The sequence below is a fragment of the Sus scrofa genome, chromosome 4, assembly GCF_054392235.1.
Source record: "Sus scrofa isolate SSC_HxYL_T2T_F1_AM1 chromosome 4, Sscrofa_HxYL_maternal_Yorkshire_Landrace_v2.0, whole genome shotgun sequence".
Lineage (NCBI taxonomy): Eukaryota > Metazoa > Chordata > Mammalia > Artiodactyla > Suidae > Sus > Sus scrofa.
The window spans coordinates 3,844,391-3,862,296 of NC_139386.1; the positions used below are offsets into that span (position 1 = coordinate 3,844,391).

The 17,906-nt window shown below is 44.7% G+C and overlaps 1 long non-coding RNA gene across 4 annotated transcripts in view; it reads right to left on the reverse strand.

Moving 5' to 3' along the window:
• Nucleotides 1-4,110: 4,110 nt before the first annotated feature.
• Nucleotides 4,111-17,906, reverse strand: part of LOC146403648 (uncharacterized) — a 39,182-nt gene continuing 25,386 nt past the window's right edge. For 2 of the 4 annotated variants that reach the window (XR_014842913.1, XR_014842911.1), the window contains 2 exons: nt 4,750-4,965; nt 4,111-4,646 (listed from right to left, as the gene is read on the reverse strand). This is a non-coding gene — a long non-coding RNA (uncharacterized LOC146403648). Of the gene's footprint in view, nt 4,647-4,749; nt 4,969-5,768; nt 5,877-6,863; nt 7,075-10,224; nt 11,242-17,906 lie in introns of all 4 variants that reach the window. The other 2 variants (XR_014842910.1, XR_014842912.1) reach the window with 2 other exon arrangements.

A 17,906-nucleotide genomic window follows, 5' to 3' on the forward strand; every position in this document is an offset into this window, starting at 1 on the left:
GCTGTGAGGAAGGACTCTTGCTACTTCCCCTTTCCTGCTGGTGAAACCGAGGCCAAAGCCGTTAATGACCTGCCCAAGGTCATGCAGCTAGTTAGAGGCAGAGCTGGTTCAAGTTCAGGCATTCTGGCCCAGAGCCCACAGGTGAAGCCAACATCATTCTTCCCTTGTGATGGCACGTCCTGAATTCACCCAAAGGTCTATGATCAGGGGTGTCTTGAGTCTCAACCCAGTGATGAGCTGATATACGGCAGCCAAGGGGAATCTCAGCTGTGCTGGAGAAATGGATTTTGTGAGTGGGAGCTGGTTGATGCAAAGTCCACAGAATCCCAGAGGTCAAAGGTCCTATTAGATCACTTAGTCCAACCAGGGACCAGCGGCTTGGTCCACTTGGCTCAGCATGTTCTTGTAGCTGGTGATGGATTCCAACCCCAGGCTCCACACTTCCCAGCTGACCTCAGGATGCTACTTCACTCTCTAAGCTTCAGCCTCTCGCCATTAAGACAGTATATTGATGCCTGCCTAACCGTCCAGGTGAGGGTTAAATTAATGAGCAGAATAAAGCTCACGGCACAATGTCTGGAACGCAACACACGCAGTTAATAATTGCTGGCTGTTGTCCTTACATCATTATTGTGTGGTCAGTACGGCACAGTTAACACAGGACCTTCACACAGTCCAGTCTTATTGGAAGTAAAGACTGAATGAATCAAAAAGCAATATGATGTGTGAATATTTTCCCCATTGCAAGGAGCCAAACTGAGTCTCAGAAAGGTATTTTTCCCAAGAAAACTAAACTCATATGTGGTAGAGCCGATGTGATATTAGGGCATCTGTTTCAAAATCTGAACACTTTGCTCTATATTAATTCCTTAATTGTCACCTTGCTCATTCATTTAGTTGACAGATATTTATGGCCTGGCACTATTACAGAAGTTGGAGACACAGCTGTAAAGCTACCCATGAGAAGATCTGGGCAGAGAGAGTCTTGAGCTGAATGGAAAATGCCTGCAAAAGTCCTTGAACATATTTTGAGGAGCATAAAAAAAATGCCCGTCCTGAATTTGGGTGAACAAGGTGAGTTCACAAGATGGAAAGGCTTGGAGAAGCAGAGCTTTTAAACTAAACACAAAGGACCAATCTAGCTGCTAAACACTCTGTGTTTGTCAAATCCTTATTTTCAAGTGTCAGAACCCCAAGTTCAAAGTGACTTATAGAAAAGAAGAGGAATTTACTGTTCCATGTTTTAGAGAGCAGTCTGGAGCAGCTCAGAAAATCAGGGAAGGACAGAAACCGCCTCAGGGACTTGACCTGAGGACTTGACACCCACCTGACCCTCCTCTCTGTCCACCTCGGAAGCTCCACTGGTCTCTGTACAGCGGCCTCAGTGTCTCTGGCTTCTCCACGGAGTGAGTCCCAGCTCCGCACTCTCCATGGAAAGAAGCAGCCACTCTCCTCCTGCACCTGGAATAGCAACCCCCAAGGATGAATTCTGATTGGCCTTTCAGGTCATGTGATCTGTCCTCAGCCACCACCCATCCTGTTCCCAGGTGTGAGAGGGATAAACCTTGATAAGACCCACCTGCGTGGGGCTCTTGGCGAGAGGAAGGGAGGGAGTCAAGGTGTGTCTTTCGAAAAGGAAGAGAGTCATGCTTGCTGGAGAAATAGAAGCTAATTGCTCTTTGCATCGTTGAAAACAAGACGACGGGCCCAGAACAGAGTCGCTTAGGCTCAGCCAAATCACCAAACCAGGACTCACTTTAATTATAGCTCCTGCTCTCCCAGAAGTGGAATCTTAAAACAATCAGGAGTCTCCTGATCAGCACTAGTCAGATGATCTCCCCAAGAGATGGCTGACATCCCCTAAAGGAAAGTGACCTTGACATAACCAGTCTGAGTTTCGGTCTAGTATAATTGAAACCGGACATGGCTCTGTGGGCTCCTGGGCGCAAGAGCCTGTGTCCCCCATTTCTTGTTCTTAGGAAATGGGCCTCATTCGGCCACCATGACCTTCCCTGAGTTCCTAGGGACAGGTTCAGACAGGGGCTGATCAGGGAAGGAACAGTCAGGCAACAATGTACAGCCTCGGGGCAGGATCCTGGCTCCCTCTCAAGGAATACGCATAATAATATGGGCACCTTATACACCTAAGAGAAGAGTCATATTCCTTATGCTTCCTTTATAAATAAAAACTTTAAAGTTGAACAGCTTAGCGTCCTTCCTTGTCCTGCTCCCTTAGTTACACCCCAAATACAACCACCCGTAAGCTAAAGATGAGGCACCCTGAGCACAACTGCCTGTGGGTTGAAGATGATTGGCGCACGATGTTTTTCAGGAACTTTCCTAGTTTGCTCTGATCAATGGGCCCTTTTTGCAAGTACTGTTATTCCAGGCAATAGCCTGGAAGACCGCAATCAGGGTCAGAATCAGGATCTCCTGACTCCAGCGCTGATACTAAGACCCCCCCAAAGAAAGACGAATGCATGTTTGTCTCCGTCCTGATTCCTATCTGAAAACCTGTTTTTCTCCTTTTGACTATAAAACTCCTCGCAAGTCTTTCTAAGGGAGAGGGCACAGTCTTTGGGGCATTAGCCTGCGGTGACCCTCTTTGCCTGGCAAAGCAATGAAGCTATTTCTTTTATCCTTTACCCAAACTCTGTCTCTGCATTTCAATTCAGCACAGCAGACAGAGGCCGAATTCTGGCAACATAATGGCCTTGCCCTCCTCTCTGCTGCCGGTAAGGCTTTCATTTGGTGCAGCTCCTCGGAGCGCCTTGCTATCTGCTGCACCGGATGCTGCCCGGTTTAATTGTTGAATAAACCCAATAAGATCTTTAAATTTACTCAGTGGAATTGTGGGGTTTTTATGACAGTCTAGGACAAGTGCAGATCTGAGGAAATCCAAGCCACAAAAAGACCGGTCCAGGTTCAGATGCTCGGAACTGAGGCCTGCCCACCGGAGGGAGGGTTTGCAAGCCCCAGGGAGGGAGGGGCCTGGCCCTCGGGCGCCCTCTCCTGCCCCTGAAGTTGGCACAGAGGGAGACTTAAAAGGAAGAGACTGGAGAACTGTCACGGTGAATGGCAGTGAAACCCCTCCCTCTCTGGTAGCTCCTCTTTAAGTCCTCACCAAGTAAATTTCTCAGTGCGGAGGGGAGGGGGGCTCCCAGAGGGAGTCTGAGCTCTAGCCAAAGGGAAGAGGAAAGAGGGGACAGCATTCCAGGCAGAAAAGAGCAGGAGGAAGGGCACTGCCTGTTCAGGAAATCGTAACTAACCCAGGTAGGGTTACCTGCGGGAATGCTGGGAGTGGAGGTTGGAGGGGCTGATGGGGCCACATGGCATGGCCTTGATCAGGCCATTCTGGGGACTGCGGGCTCTGCTAGGCAAGGGGGACCTAGGGCAGGTCTGGGGGTTTCAATGGGATTTCATCCGTGGCCAGCAGTTTTTAAAAATAGTGTTTTCTCTTCCCTGAAGCCTTCCCTGATCAACATTGTTTATGCCCATGTCTTAATTCTCTGTATTCTAGTGATGCATGATTGCCTGAAAGTGGAGAACAGTTTGTTTTATTTTTTATATTTTTGCTTTTTAGGGCCACACCTGGGGCATATGGAAGTTCCCAGGGTAGGGGTCAAATCAGAGCTACAGCTGCCGGCCTGCACCACAGCCACAGCAGTGGAGGATCTGAGCCGCATCTGTGACCTACAGCACAGCTCATGGCAACACTGGATCCTTAACCCACTGAGTGCGGCCAGGGATCGAACCCGCATCCTCCTCATGGATCCTGGTTGGGTTCGTTAACCACCGAGCCACAGAGGGAACTCCTCTGGAGAACAATTTAAATGTCCATCAGTGGTTAAGAAAAATCCACTGATGGGGTTGGTGGGGCATTAACGATAATATTACCGACACGGGAAGCTAGCCAGGAAGGGGTGTCCAAGAGCGCCATGGGATGTGGGGGCAGTAAGATCCCACTTACTGTTCTGGAAAGAGAATTCCAGAATAGGGAAAGGCACAGAAGGAAATGTAGAAACTGTGCATGGTGTGTGGGGGCCCAGTCTCGTCACAGTAGCCATTGAGGAGATACATGTTGACTCCCCCCCAAAAAAAAGCACAATGTGGGAGTTGTTAAGGTTTATTTGGGGCAAAATGAGGACCACAGCCCCAGAGGCAGCATTTCAGAGAGCTCTCAGAACCTTCTCCAAAGAGGCAGGAGGAAATGTCTATATATACGTGATTTTGGTGAAGGGGGAGCTCCATGCAGCCAGGCACACATTTTGCAGAAGGTCGCCGCTAGTCTCATGAAGGTCACTGCTAGTCTCATGAAGGTCACTGCTAGGCACCAGGAGCCAGCGTCACTGTGAAGGATGTTAGTGCTTTTCCAGATACAAGGAGATGCAAGAATTAGGCTCATAAAATCTTCTCCTGAAAATATCTAACTAACTCTCTGGAGATCTGTCCTGCCAGTTCTCCCGGAGCACAGACGGCCTCACTCCTGGGCTCCACCTGAGCTCCTTTTGGGGGTGCTAAGAGTCGGCAGCTGCAGCGGCTCCTGATTCAATCAGTGCAGAGGCGGACAGCAAGTGCCCATCTCCAGTTCGCAAACAGTGGGTCCAGGAGTCCAGGGATGGTCGGTCTCCAAGGAGCCATGAGCTCTGGAAATTGGATGGGAATCAGTGCACACATGAGCATTTGGGGAAGAAAGGGATCTTTGCATTCATCTCATTTTCGAAGGTACCGAGAGAGGCACAGACTCACCAAAGGCTCAGAAGCATGTCTGTCAGAGGAAGATGCCTTATGTTCCAGGAGGCCAACCCCTAGGATGCTAAGAGGGTTGATTTTCTTTTCTCTGCGGATGAGGATTTGACTGTGACAGTCTGTGGCTGCTATTCAGTGCCTCATAATCGGATTATTTCAGCAGAAGGATTCTTCACTGCTAATTGGCACAGGGAGAGCGCCAGAAGCCAAGGTGTCCTGCTAGAGGAAGGAGGGGGGAATTAGAGAAGGCTTGAATACTGAGAGGTGCCTTTGGAGATGTTTAAATGGGTTTGAGAGGGAGCCTGTCACATCTGGTTGTTGTGATAATTAGATTAGGAGGCAGAGAGATGGAGAGAAGGCGTCCAGTGTAATCTGCACAGACTCTGCCGGAGCCCGGAGGTGGGTCTGAAAATAGATGGAGGGCAGAGGTGACCTCCAGAGGACCACACAGCCCAGAGCCTGAGGCAAGTGGCCTGGCCCCAGAGGACATCTGTGCAGGCGCTTCCTGCTCTGTGCATGGAGCCATCTGAGGATCAGCATCCCTGGTGTGCTCGTTTGAACGTTCAGGTTCTCAGGTTCTGCCCCTGCACATTCCAGGCCAGTAGACCTGGGTTTGGCTCCAGGGCTCTCTATTTTAAACACGTTCCTGGCTTGCTCAGTTCAGTAGTCCCCAACCTAGTTTAGCATCAGAATATGAGGGCCCTGGCCATCGGGTCCGGACACTCACCCAGGATCACATCATAAGCACAGCAGTGCCACGCTGTGCCATGCCCTTTACATGCCACGCCGTGCCACGCCCTTTACATGTGATATTTCTCATTTAGCCTTCCTGGGCAGCCCTGCCGTGGGCAGATAAGTGTACAGAGGTTCTTAGTGGACCAGAGATGTGGCCAAGGTCACGTAGCTAGGGAGCGATGCAATACACAGGAGACGGCAGTGCTGCCCCCAGGACCTCACAGGTTACAGGTGTCCGAGCTTCCTAACACGGTCCACAGAGGCCCCCACCCAGAAAATGGCACCTTTGGTGTCTGACGTTCTCCCAGCAGATCTCTGCCCACCCAGAATCTCAGCTCTTGACTCCAACTTCAACCTTCTCCTGCATCGTCACCTCGTCACCCACGGAGCAGCTCGAGTTGGGAAAAGAAAACCTCAAAGTCATTTCCAGTTCATTGCTCTCGCCGTTACATCATGCAAGTTTCCATCAAGAGCGGGGATTTTTGTTTGTTTTTTTCGTCTTTTGTCTTTCTAGGGCTGAACCCATGGCATATGGAGGTTCCCAGGCCAGGGGTCTAATCAGAGCTCTATCCGCTGACCTACACCACAGCCACAGCCACGCCAGATCTAAGCCCCGTCTGCAACCTACACCACAGCTCACGGCAACTCAGGATCCTTAACCTACTGAGTGAGGCCGGGGATGGAACCCATGTCCTCATGGATGCTAGTCAGGTTCTTTATTCTCTGAGCCATGACAGGAACTCCTCCACCCATAGCGTTTTGAGCCACTCCGTGTGCTCTTGGAAAACTGCCTTCTCATCTAAGATCTCCGCTTCCTGACCTAACCAAGTGTATCTTAATTCAGCACTGAGATGGCTAAGGTTCTTTCCAGGGCTGACATTTAGGAGTTCCAGATCCAGTGTTTCATTGTGGCCAGGTGCTATAATAATAGCAATAGCTAATAATTTAAAATTATTTTTAATAATGGGCAAAAGACCTTAGAAGGCATTTTTTTCCAAGGAAGATACACAGATGGCTAACAGGCACGTGAAAAAAAATGCTCAACACTACAAACCATCAGAGAAATGCAAATCAAAACTACAATGAGGGAGTTCCCGTCGTGGCTCAGTGGTTAACCAGCCAGTCAGAATGGCCATCATTAAAAATTCTACAAATAACAAATGCTGGTGAGGATGCAGAAAAAAAGGGAACCCTCCCACATTGGTAGTATTTTAAATGATGTAGCCACTGTGGAAAACTGTTTGGAGGTTTCTCAAAAAACTAAAAATAGAACTACCATATGATCCAGCAATTCCATTGTTGCGTAAATACCCGAAGAAAACAAAAACCAACTCAAAAAGATACATGCACCCTCCCATGTTCAGAGTGGCATTACTTACAGTCGCCAAGATACGGAAGCAAGCTCAGTGTCCATCAGGAGAAGAACGTATAAGGAAGAGGTGATGTTTACAGATAATGGGATATTAACCAACCATAAAAAGAATGAAATTCTGCCATTTGCAACCACTTGGATGGATCCAGAGAGTATTCTGCTTAGTGAAACAAGTCGGACAGAAAGGCAAATACTCCGTTATCACTTATATGTGGAATCTAAAAAATAAAACAAATGTATGTAACAGGACAAACAGGGAACTCCACTCAACATTCCGTGATAACCTATATGGGAAGTGAATCCAAAAAAGAACGGGTTATGTGTAACTGAATCACTTTGCTGTACAGCAGAAATTAATGCAACATTGTAAATCAACTATACTTCAATATAATTTTTAAAAATAAAAAAAAAAAAGCAGACTCACAGATCTAGAGAACAAACTAGTGGTTATCAGTGGGGCAAGGAAAGGGGGGAGGGGCAACATGGGGTGGGGGTCGGGGAGAGGGAAAGGGTTATTATGGGATTATAGAAAATCATGTGTGTAAATCTCTTTTCTTTTTCTTTTCTTTTCTTTTTTTTTTTGCTGTACTCTCAGCATGCAGACAAAGCCACAGTGGTGGCTTAGGACATCTCCAGATCCCTAACCCGCTGCACCACCAGGGAACTCCATGGGCTTGAAGCTTTTGAAAACTGTAAAGCACTACAGAATTTAAGAATCAGGAGTTCCAGAGTTCCCGTCGTGGCGCAGTGGTTAACGAATCCGACTAGGAACCATGAGGTTGCGGGTTTGGTCCCTGCCCTTGCTCAGTGCGTTAACGATCCGGCGTTGCCGTGAGCTGTGGTGTAGGTTGCAGACGCGGCTCGGATCCTGCGTTGCTGTGGCTCTGGCGTAGGCCGGCGGCTACAGCTCCGATTCGACCCCTAGCCTGGGAACCTCCATATGCCGCCGGAGTGGCCCAAGAAATAGCAACAACAACAACAAAAAGACAAAAGACAAAAAAAAAAAAAAAAAAAAAGAATCAGGAGTTCCCGTCGTGGCGCAGTGGTTAACGAATCCGACTAGGAACCATGAGATTGCGGGTTTGATCCCTGCCCTTGCTCTGTGGGTTGAGGATTCGGCATTGCCGTGCAATGTGGTGTAGGTCGCAGACGCGGCTCGGATCCTGCATTGCTGTGGCTCTGGGTAGGCCCGCGGCTACAGCTCCAATTAGACCCCTAGCCTGGGAACCTCCCATATGCCGCGGGAGTGGCCCAAGAAATGGGAAAAAAAAAAAAAAGAATTTAAGAATCTTTTACTCAATAAAAAAATTCTCATGCTAAAAAAAATTTATCAGCATAGATTTACATCACACTCTATATTTTAATATAAAAATTTAAATCTCTAAGAAAAAGCAAACAAACAAAAAAACACCAAAATACAAACAGAGCCCAGAAATAGACTCATAGACACAGAACACAAACCAGTAGATACAATAGGGGAATGGAATTAAGAAACACAACCTGCTATCTATAAAATAAACAAACAACCAGGACGTGTTGCATAGCGCAGGGAAATGTCGCCATTACTTTGTAATAACTTTGGAGTATAATCTATAAAAATACTGAATCACCATGTTAGACATCTGAAACGAATATAACGTTGTAAATCATTTATACATCAATCAAAAACATTTAAAATATTTTCAACAATTCAAAATGTTTGCTAAACTATGTACCGCACAGTTGAGATGTTAGCGGGTACTCTTAGAACACCCCTTCTCTTTCATGATGTGCGAGATGCATGGTGACTGGTTCAGAATCGACTTCTATGGGTGAAACCAGATTTGAAAATAAAGTAGGCTGAGCCATCTCTTATTTCAACCTTGAGCCCTCAGGGTCCCAGCAGGAAGCAGATGGCATGCTTAATTTCTGTAAATCACGGGTTTATTGCAATGTAATGTACATTTCATGATATACACCCTTCTAAAGTGTAGAATTCAGTGGTTTTTAAGGTTTTGTTCACGGAGTTGTCCAATCATCACTGCCACTTCATTTTACTTTTGTGTGTGTATATTTGCTTTTTTTTTTTTTATTGTGGTCAAATATCCGTAATATAAAACTGCCATTTTAACTCTCTTTACTTGTACAATTCAGGGCCATCCAGGACATCAGTGCTGTTGGGCAGCCATCACCTCTCCATCTCCAGAACTTTTCATCACCCTTGTACTTAAACTCGGAACCCATTCAATAGCAATTTCCCATTTCCTCCTCCCGCTTGGCCCTAATAATACAGTTCTATCCTCTGTCTCTATGATTTTGGCTAGTCTAGGTATCCCATATAAGCACCATCAGACAGTATTTGTCCTTTTTGTTTTGATTTTAAGTTCTTTTGGTGTGCCATTTCTGTTTTTTTTTTTAATTTTTATTACAGTTGACTCACAATGTTCTGTCCAATTTCTGCTATACAGCAAAGTGACCCAGTTATACATACACACATATACATACATTAGTTTTCTCATATTATCTTCCATCATGGTCTATCCAAAGAGACTGGCTATAGTTCCCTGTGCTGTGCAGTAGGACCTCATTGCTTATTTACTCTAAACATAATAGTCCGTATCTACAAACCCCAAACTCCCCGTCCATCCCACTCCCTCCCCCTCGGCAACCACAAGTCTGTTCTCTATGTCCACGAGTTTGTTTCTGTTCTGCTATTTACTTTTAGAATATTTTCATCCAAAAGAAATCCAATGCTCATTAGCAATGGCTTCCCCCTTTCCCCTGCCCCCAGCCCCTGGCAAGCACTCTGTGTATTAACTCATCTGGATATTTCATATAAATAGAATAGTATCATATATGGTCTTTCACGACGGACTTCTTCACTCAGCATGGTGCTTGTAAGTTTCATCTATGTCACACCACATATCAGACCCTAGGTCTTTCTATGGCCAATACTCCATTGTACGGGTGTATTCACTTCATCAGGTGACGGACATTTGGGGTGTTTTGGTCTTTGAGTAATGCTGCTGTGAACATGCATGTACAAGTTTCTGCGTGTACAAGGAGAGCTGCATGTTTTCACAGACAACATCTGGTTCACGATGGGGGACCTCAGGTTTGTGGGACTTCAGGGCTTCTCCAAGGAAATCAAACTCAAAACGCCTCTGGCCGAGATAAGAAGTGCCAGACCCTTATCAGCCCACCTGTCTCACTGTAATTGTTACAATGGTCCTAAGGACTCCCCACCCCCACCCCAGCAACTTGGCCCACGCCTTCCTGCCCCCTACCAGGAAAGGGATGTGGCCCACTCCTCACCTCCTCCCTTTCATCAACCTGGCCTACTCCTTCCCACCCCCCACTAGAAAAGGGACATGTAGCCCACTCCTTACCCGGCCCCTATGGAGGCAACACGTGCCCCCAACCAACCAGCAGGTGTATCCAAAGACCCCATCCTTCCCCAACCAATTGGCAGCTCAACAGGTGTGTGGCAAGACTCCTCCTCACTCTCCTCTCTTTGGGCTGAAAAAACAGACACGACCATGTGCCCAGAGTCGGCTCTCCCTGATTATCAGCAAGTCAGCCCACTATGGTAACAGTGTCGCCTCAGTAAACTTGTCTTTTCTTCACCTTGGTTTAAACCCAGAAAATTCTTTTTCCACCCATGTTCTTTTTCCACAACAAAGTTGCCTAGTAATTTGGTGGGTTGTGGTCAAGCATTGACCATCTTGACCACAGATGAATGGGACAGAAAGAGGATGGCACAGCTTCACTCCAAGTTCTTCAGCGTTTGTGCTGTGATTCTTCTGTGAGGCCTGCCCAGGCTTCCACAAAGCATCTGATCTACCGGAGACTTAAAACCCCATCAGATTTGCTGGCTGCATAGCCTGAGGGCCAGAGAAGCTTGAGTGACAGCTTTGACCTGATCCAGTGCCTTTTCTTCCTCTGGTTTATAATCAACACAGGCAGCCTTCGCATTGTTTGGGAAATAGGTCAGAGTCACTTGACCAAAGGAAGCATATGTTGCCTCTGAGATCCGGAGAGACCCACTAGGCATTGTGCCTATTTCGTAGTGGTCGGAAGGACCAGACATGGCAGCCTGTAGTTCACCTTGGAAGGAGTGTACCAACATCTCCGAGACCACTGGACCCCTAGACAGGTCACTGAATCTTCTTGGAATTTAAGACTCTGTTGCTCAGTAATTTGGAATGGGCTCAGCGGGGTAGTTCTTCTGCTGGTTTGTCCTGAGTTCTCTCTTGCCACTGTGTCATCTGGAGCAGGATAGCCTCAGCTGGCTTCACCCACGGGTCTGGCAGTCAGTGCTGGCTCTTGGCTGAGCATCATCTCCACCTGGTCTCTGGTTCTCAGGAAAAGTGGCCCAAGCTTCCTTGTATGGTGGTATCAGGGTTCTGAGAGAGAGAAGGAGTTTAAGGCCTCTTCAGGCCCAGGCTCAGAGTTCCCACAATTTTACTTTTGCCACATTCTATAGATCAAAGTAAGTCACAAACCGGCTCAGACTCTGGGGGCTGAGGGAGGAGGGATGGGTGGAGAAATAGACACTACCTATTGATGGGAAGAACAACAAAGACACACTGTAAACAGGCACGGATACAGGGAGGGGAGGAATTTGCAAAGCTATTGCTTGCAACCTCCCACGGAATTCATCGATGCACAAAATTCAGGTCAGCCTCTGGGGCACAGAATAAGCCCAGGAAGTGGGTGATATCCAGTACAACACTTGAAGGAAAGCTATGAGAATGCAAGCAAGAAGGATGCTTTCACAGAGGTAACCTTGAATTTTCCCCAAGTTATTTATAAAGAACAGCATTTGAAGTACCTCAGTTACTCAGGGGTCATTAACCTCCAATGGCTTGTGCTCACCGAGATACACTGAAGAGTTGGCATCATATTTGAGACCAGCTCTTCTAGACAACAGGGAATATCTGAGAAAGTGCAAGAGAAGATGACTTTTCCTGGCATTCCTGTGAAATGCTCTGTTCTGGACAAATACTATTTCTGGAATTTAGATCTATCAGTTTACACGAGAGTTTAGTGATATAAGAAAATGTTAGATCATTTAATCTCCTGCATAAATCTCTCTCTCTCTCTTTTTGCTTTTTAGAGCTGCACCTGAGACATATGGAAGTCCCAGGCTAGGGGTCAGAACAGAGGAGCTTCAGCTGCCAACCACAGCCACAGGCACGGCAATGCAGGATCCAAGCCGCATCAACTCCAGATCGATCCTTAACCCACCGAGCAGGGCCAGCGATCAAACCCACATCCTCATGGATAATAGTCAGATTCATTACTGCTGAGCCGCAATGGGAACTCCCACCAGCATATATTCTCTATTATCTGTAAATATTCTCTTGGTTTTTCTTTCACTATAGGAATTAAGAAATGATGTGTTGCCATAGAAAACAAACTTATGGTTACCACAGGGGGAAAGAGGGGAGGATAAATTAGGAGTTTGGGATTAATAGATACACAGTATTATATGTAATATAAACAGCGAGGTCATATTGTACAGCACAGGGAACTATGTTCAAGGTCTTGTAATAACCTGTAAGGGAAAATAATCCAGAAGAGAATATATATATATACATATATATATATATGTATATAAAACTTTGCTGTACACCTGAAGTAACACAATATTGTAAATCAAGTACACTTCAATTTTTAGAAAAACAAATGATGTGTTAAACATAGACATACACTACTACAAATTACTGTCTCAGAGCGATTGCTATCTACTAAAACATGTAAATGATTCTGAATCGTCACAACACTTGTGAAACATGCAGGAACACGGCAGTGCTATTGGTCCTGTGTGATGTGGCTCCTGTTCATGGATGAGACATTATTGATCACACACAGTTCCCTTGACACCCCTTTGCCATGTGCCATGGACTATAGAGCATGGATTTTGAGTTAGGAAGCCAGGCGCTTTTGCTTTTTTGTTTGCTTATTTATTTGAGCGATCATTCCAAAAAAAATTTCAGGACAGTTCCACCACTGAGATGCTTCTTCTAATGTGTGAATTCCAAGATACAACATTTTATTTTGCCTTTTACTGTAATTCATTCATTGGACTCAAATTTATTTTTGTACCTACTCTGCCACTGAGCTCTTTGAGGCATCAGAGAGATAGAAGAAAATAAAATCAATAAAAAGTTCCTGCCTCCAAGGAGCTTGGACTTAATTGCAATGCAAAGGACTTTGTTAATGGGAAGGGTGTCCTTGGAATAACCTCAGTGGCACGTGACTAGACATCTGAATAGCAGTAGCTTAGATGTGAAGACCCTTATGAGTCACTTAACAGGAAACCCAGAAGCAAGCAGCCCCAGTATTGATTCTGATGTTCAAAGGATGTCACTGAACTCAAGCTTCTTTGGTCCTTGCTCTCTGCCATCCCTGTGTAGTGATGTCTTCCCTCATGATTGCAAGATGGCTGCTGCAGCTCCAAGAAACCCGTCTTCACGCCGTAGTAACCAAGGGAAGACTCCAAAGGGGTGCTGCTGAAGGGGGTCTTGTCTTTGGCTTGTCAAAGGGAGTCAGGCTTTGGAGGAAAGCCTTTCTTAGAAGTTGAATCGGGCTCTTTCAGGTCTCAGTGGCCAGAAGTGGGCCACACGCCCCCTGCTACATCACTGACCTACGTCTCCGTCACTTTCTTAGACCAATAATGATTCATATCTGAGCTGATGGACACACTGCTACTAAAAACAACCTGAAGTCTGTCAGCAGGGAATAGGAGGGGTAGCTTCTAATGTGGTAACCTTATCTTTACCTTACTCACATTCTCGGCTTAAACTTTACAATTTGGAAATTTTGTGGACATGGTTTTATGACATTTAATCTGAATCTGGAGATGTTTGAGTCCTGCTTCATGTTTTACCTTCTTTTGTATGTGATTTATTTTTCTTCCCAAGCCTTATTTTTTAACTTTTGAATTCAACATATCAACTAAGAAAAGCCATGGAGTTGAAGAATTTGGAAATTCCCTGAGTTATAGGTTCATAATGTGTGACGGGGTCACTTTGCTGTACAGTAGAAAATTGACAGAACACTGTAAACCAACTATAGTGGAAAAAATAAAAATCATTAAAAAACAAACAAAAAACCCCAAAACTCAACTGAATAATAATAAAAAAAAAACCCACTACATTTATATCATTCTGGTTGTGAATCTATGAGAATGTGATAAAAATTCTCTGGGTCTTAATTTCAATAAATATCTCTATAAACACTAAAAAAAATTCATACGTCATTTCCATATTTCAGAGAAATCTCCTAATATTTTACCTTTAAATATGTCTTCTGTACCTTTGTTGGATTTTCTTTAGAGCCACCAATTATACTTAGTTTGGCTTGTTTTGGACCTACATATGTATCAGCTCATCTTTAATTGCTTTAATATTTCCCCCTTTCATCAGAAATCACTACATAAAACCCATCCTCTAGTTTTCTAGTTCAATAGTCAATCATGTTTATTTTGCTTAGTAAATGTATTAGTTCTATAATGTCATTGTAACAAATCTCCCATATACTTGAAGAATAAAATGGATTCATAATTTTAAAATCTCTGAATGTAAAAGGGGGGAGATAAAGATAATTCCAGGAGTTCTTCCATAGAGATACAGCTGTTGACATATATTCAAATGTTACAGATTTAAGCAGCTGAATACTTTTACCAGCCCAAATCAGCTCTGTAATCTGCAACTGTCTTTCCAAACCTACTTCCCACACTTTCCCACTCTGCCCGTGTTCCAGTAGGCTACCCTCTATGGGCATAGCAAATATGCTCCCCAGACCTTTCCTTCCAGTTGCATTCAACCAAGAAAGACACTGGCAGGAGATTAGAAGGGAGCAGAGGGAGGTCAGGGTATTTGTTACCAAGGCTCTCTCCTGTGGACCACAGCTGGGCAGTAGTTGGGGTCCTCTCCCTTCATCACAGCTCCCAACAGGCAGCCTTTTTCTACAGCTCCTGTTCTTGTTGGCTTCCAGCCTCAGCTTCTTCCCTGCATCCCCTCACACCAGGGTCCTGATGACCTCTTGCTGTTGTTGGTGCCACTGTGTTCACCATCCCATGCTGGTCTTTTCTAGGGCCTCCCTCAGCTTCATTAATAGGCTACTTGCTCAGTTACTTTCATTTGCCCTTTTTGAGGATGTCATCTGTTTCCTATTTTACCTCAACGGTAATAACTATAAGCATAAAATCTTTTAGCAATTAAAGTTTCTATTCTTCAAGAAACACACTAAAGCCTTGATGTCCAAATGTCTGAAAAAAAAAAAAAAACTGCTGTGTTTGTTTTCTTTGTGTGCTTATTTTTGTAGCCTCCCCTTCCACAGTGTTCTTGGGTGGCTTACATGACATTTCATTTTGATTATCTCTGAATGGCTCAATCCTTTCTGTTTTCTCTGATTTAGTGAGAATACTTCCTGACTCACTGCTCGTTGTATGTGATTTTTCTCTAATAGCTACAGTTGGAAGACAGGTTCTGTCTACACCTCTGAACTACGGAATTGCTAGAGGTTAGTTGAGATGGACTTGGGGTTAATAGTAGAAAAAAGGGTTCAGCACCATCTTTGAGGATTTGATTAAATGTCCAGCGGCAGGCTTTACTCCACCTGTTTGGAGGTAGTAACTCATCTACAGGGGTTATCTTTGGGCTTCAAATTTTCCTCTCAGTGTAGCTTCGCTATCCTCATTTCCCAGAGAGAGACAAGAGCGACCCACCTTGAGGGCAGATGGACGAAAAATATCTGATACTCTTCCCACTGCAAATAGGGTCTATTTCCCCTCTCCTTGAATCCAGACTATCCTGGGACTAATTTTACCAGTAGAGTACACAGGACATAATTCAATGTTTGCTCTGGGACTGCCCTTTAAGACAGGCAACTTCTGCCTTGTTCTCCTGGAAGACAGTCATCATAGAAGGAGAGCAACTATCCTGAGATCACCAAGCTATGAGAAGCCCAGGCCACATGGAGAAGCCCTGGCCGATGACACATCCCGTAAAGACAGAGGGTCCAAAGAGATGGTGAACTGGTGCATGAAGAGACCAACTCGGAAGTGGGTCCTCCAACCCCAGCTGCACCCCTGGATAAAAGTCTCCAGCCCAGCCCTTTCTGAATCTCTGACCTACAAAACTGGGAGCAAAATAAAATGTTTCTTTGAAATCACCAAATTTTGGGGGTAGTTTGTGATGCAACAGTAGATAACCAGAACAACCTCCATCAACAGTTCTGCCCCAGTGATGGTTTTCTAGTACGCTTCTGTCAGATGAGAAGACTTTCCATTCGGTTTGGGGGGTTGATTCTGCTTTGTGGGTGAGGGTGGGATTAGAAGTGGTGCCATGTTGGCGTTCTCTTTGTAGAAGGCCTAGAGAGGGGATGGCAGGAAGTTATGGCTTGGAAATTGGATGAGTGCGGTGGAAACAGGTACTAAACGGAAAGCAGAAAGATCTTTTATTTACTCCTTTCTTAGTTGGGCAACATTTCTGGGCCACTTGTCATGTTTTCGTCAGTGTACTAAGCATGGAGATAGCCGGATGAACAATGAAGAGTGTATGCCCTTCAGGAGTTTGCAGATGAAGGAGCACACAGACTCAGACACCAACGCCTAGAGCGTCGTGTGATAAGTGCTTTTTGTGGAGATGCAGAGAAGAGGGCTCCTACCAGAGCTTCCTTTGAACACTGAATTGAATCCAGGAGGCGGTGCATACATTTGACATCTTGTCTCAGAAATGCAAAGGTGGCTGAATACCAGGACAATCACTAACGCAATTCAATACCCTAATATATTTAAGGAAGGAAAGATACGGTTATATCACTGGGCATGGGGAAAAAGTATTAAGTTCAACACCTATTTATGATAACTCATAGAAAAAAGAGAGATACGAGGGGGCCTCCTTAATTGATTGGGAGAAGAAATGCATTATAATCAGAAGGAAGGTACTGCAGAATCAGGGAAAAAGGCTCTGGGAACTACAGGTTGGACTAGGGCACAGGTAGAGAGAAAGGTGATCATAGGCTGTGGCCCGTATGCCAAGGGTAAAGGGTTCTATTCAGTGATGTGCTAGAACACTGGCTTTCAAAACAATTCACTGATTTGCAGTACTTTCAATTTTTTTCCCTAGAGGAAGTAGTCCCACCACGGTCAATCTCAAGCTAACAACAGCTTTAACAACTGGCTTGTGAAATTCCGGAGTGTTAACAATGGACTCCAAGAAGACAATATGAACAGAATCCAGCACATCACTGGGCCAAATGAAGGATCTGAGTAACAGAAACCAACATGTATTTTCCAACATCACCGTATAACTGTTTGGGAGCCCATTGCAATAGTCTGATGAAAGATTCTTAGTTTAGTGATACATACATAATTAAACATATTAAAATAAATATTATTAAGGGTTACTAAAATATAAAATATTATATGTTAAATATAATATCTATATTTTAAGAGGACAGTTAAGAGGCTTTGATGGCAGCTTAGATGTAATGAGCATAGAAAAGAGGCCAGAGATAAGCAGAGAATTTGGACATATAATTTAAAGATCACATCATGAAGAACGTCACATGTACATCAAAGGATGTTGTCTTCAGTAAACAATAGAACCACTGAAAGATTTAAGCAGAGGAAGGAGATGATATGTGGTTTTATCGAGAAGACAAATGATACATCTCAGAAAATACTTCTGTAAAAAGGCTCTTGACATAAGCCAATATTATAATAGGTTAGGGTGACTGGCTTTAATTTTTTAAAAATAAATTTGAGATGGTGACATCTTATCTCAGAAATGCAAAGACGGTTTAATACCAGGCCACTCACTAAGGCAATTCAACACCCACCTTAACATATTTAAGGAAGAAAAGATATGGTTATATCACTTGGCATGGGAAAAAAGTATTAAGTTTAATACCTATTTATGATAACTCATAGAAAAAAATAGAAATAAAAGGACTCAATTGATTACAGAGTATTTTTAAAAATTATAGTAAGCATCATACTTAGAATAAACTGTTAGAAGCATTTCCCTTATATTGAAAATAGGACCCAATACTTCCT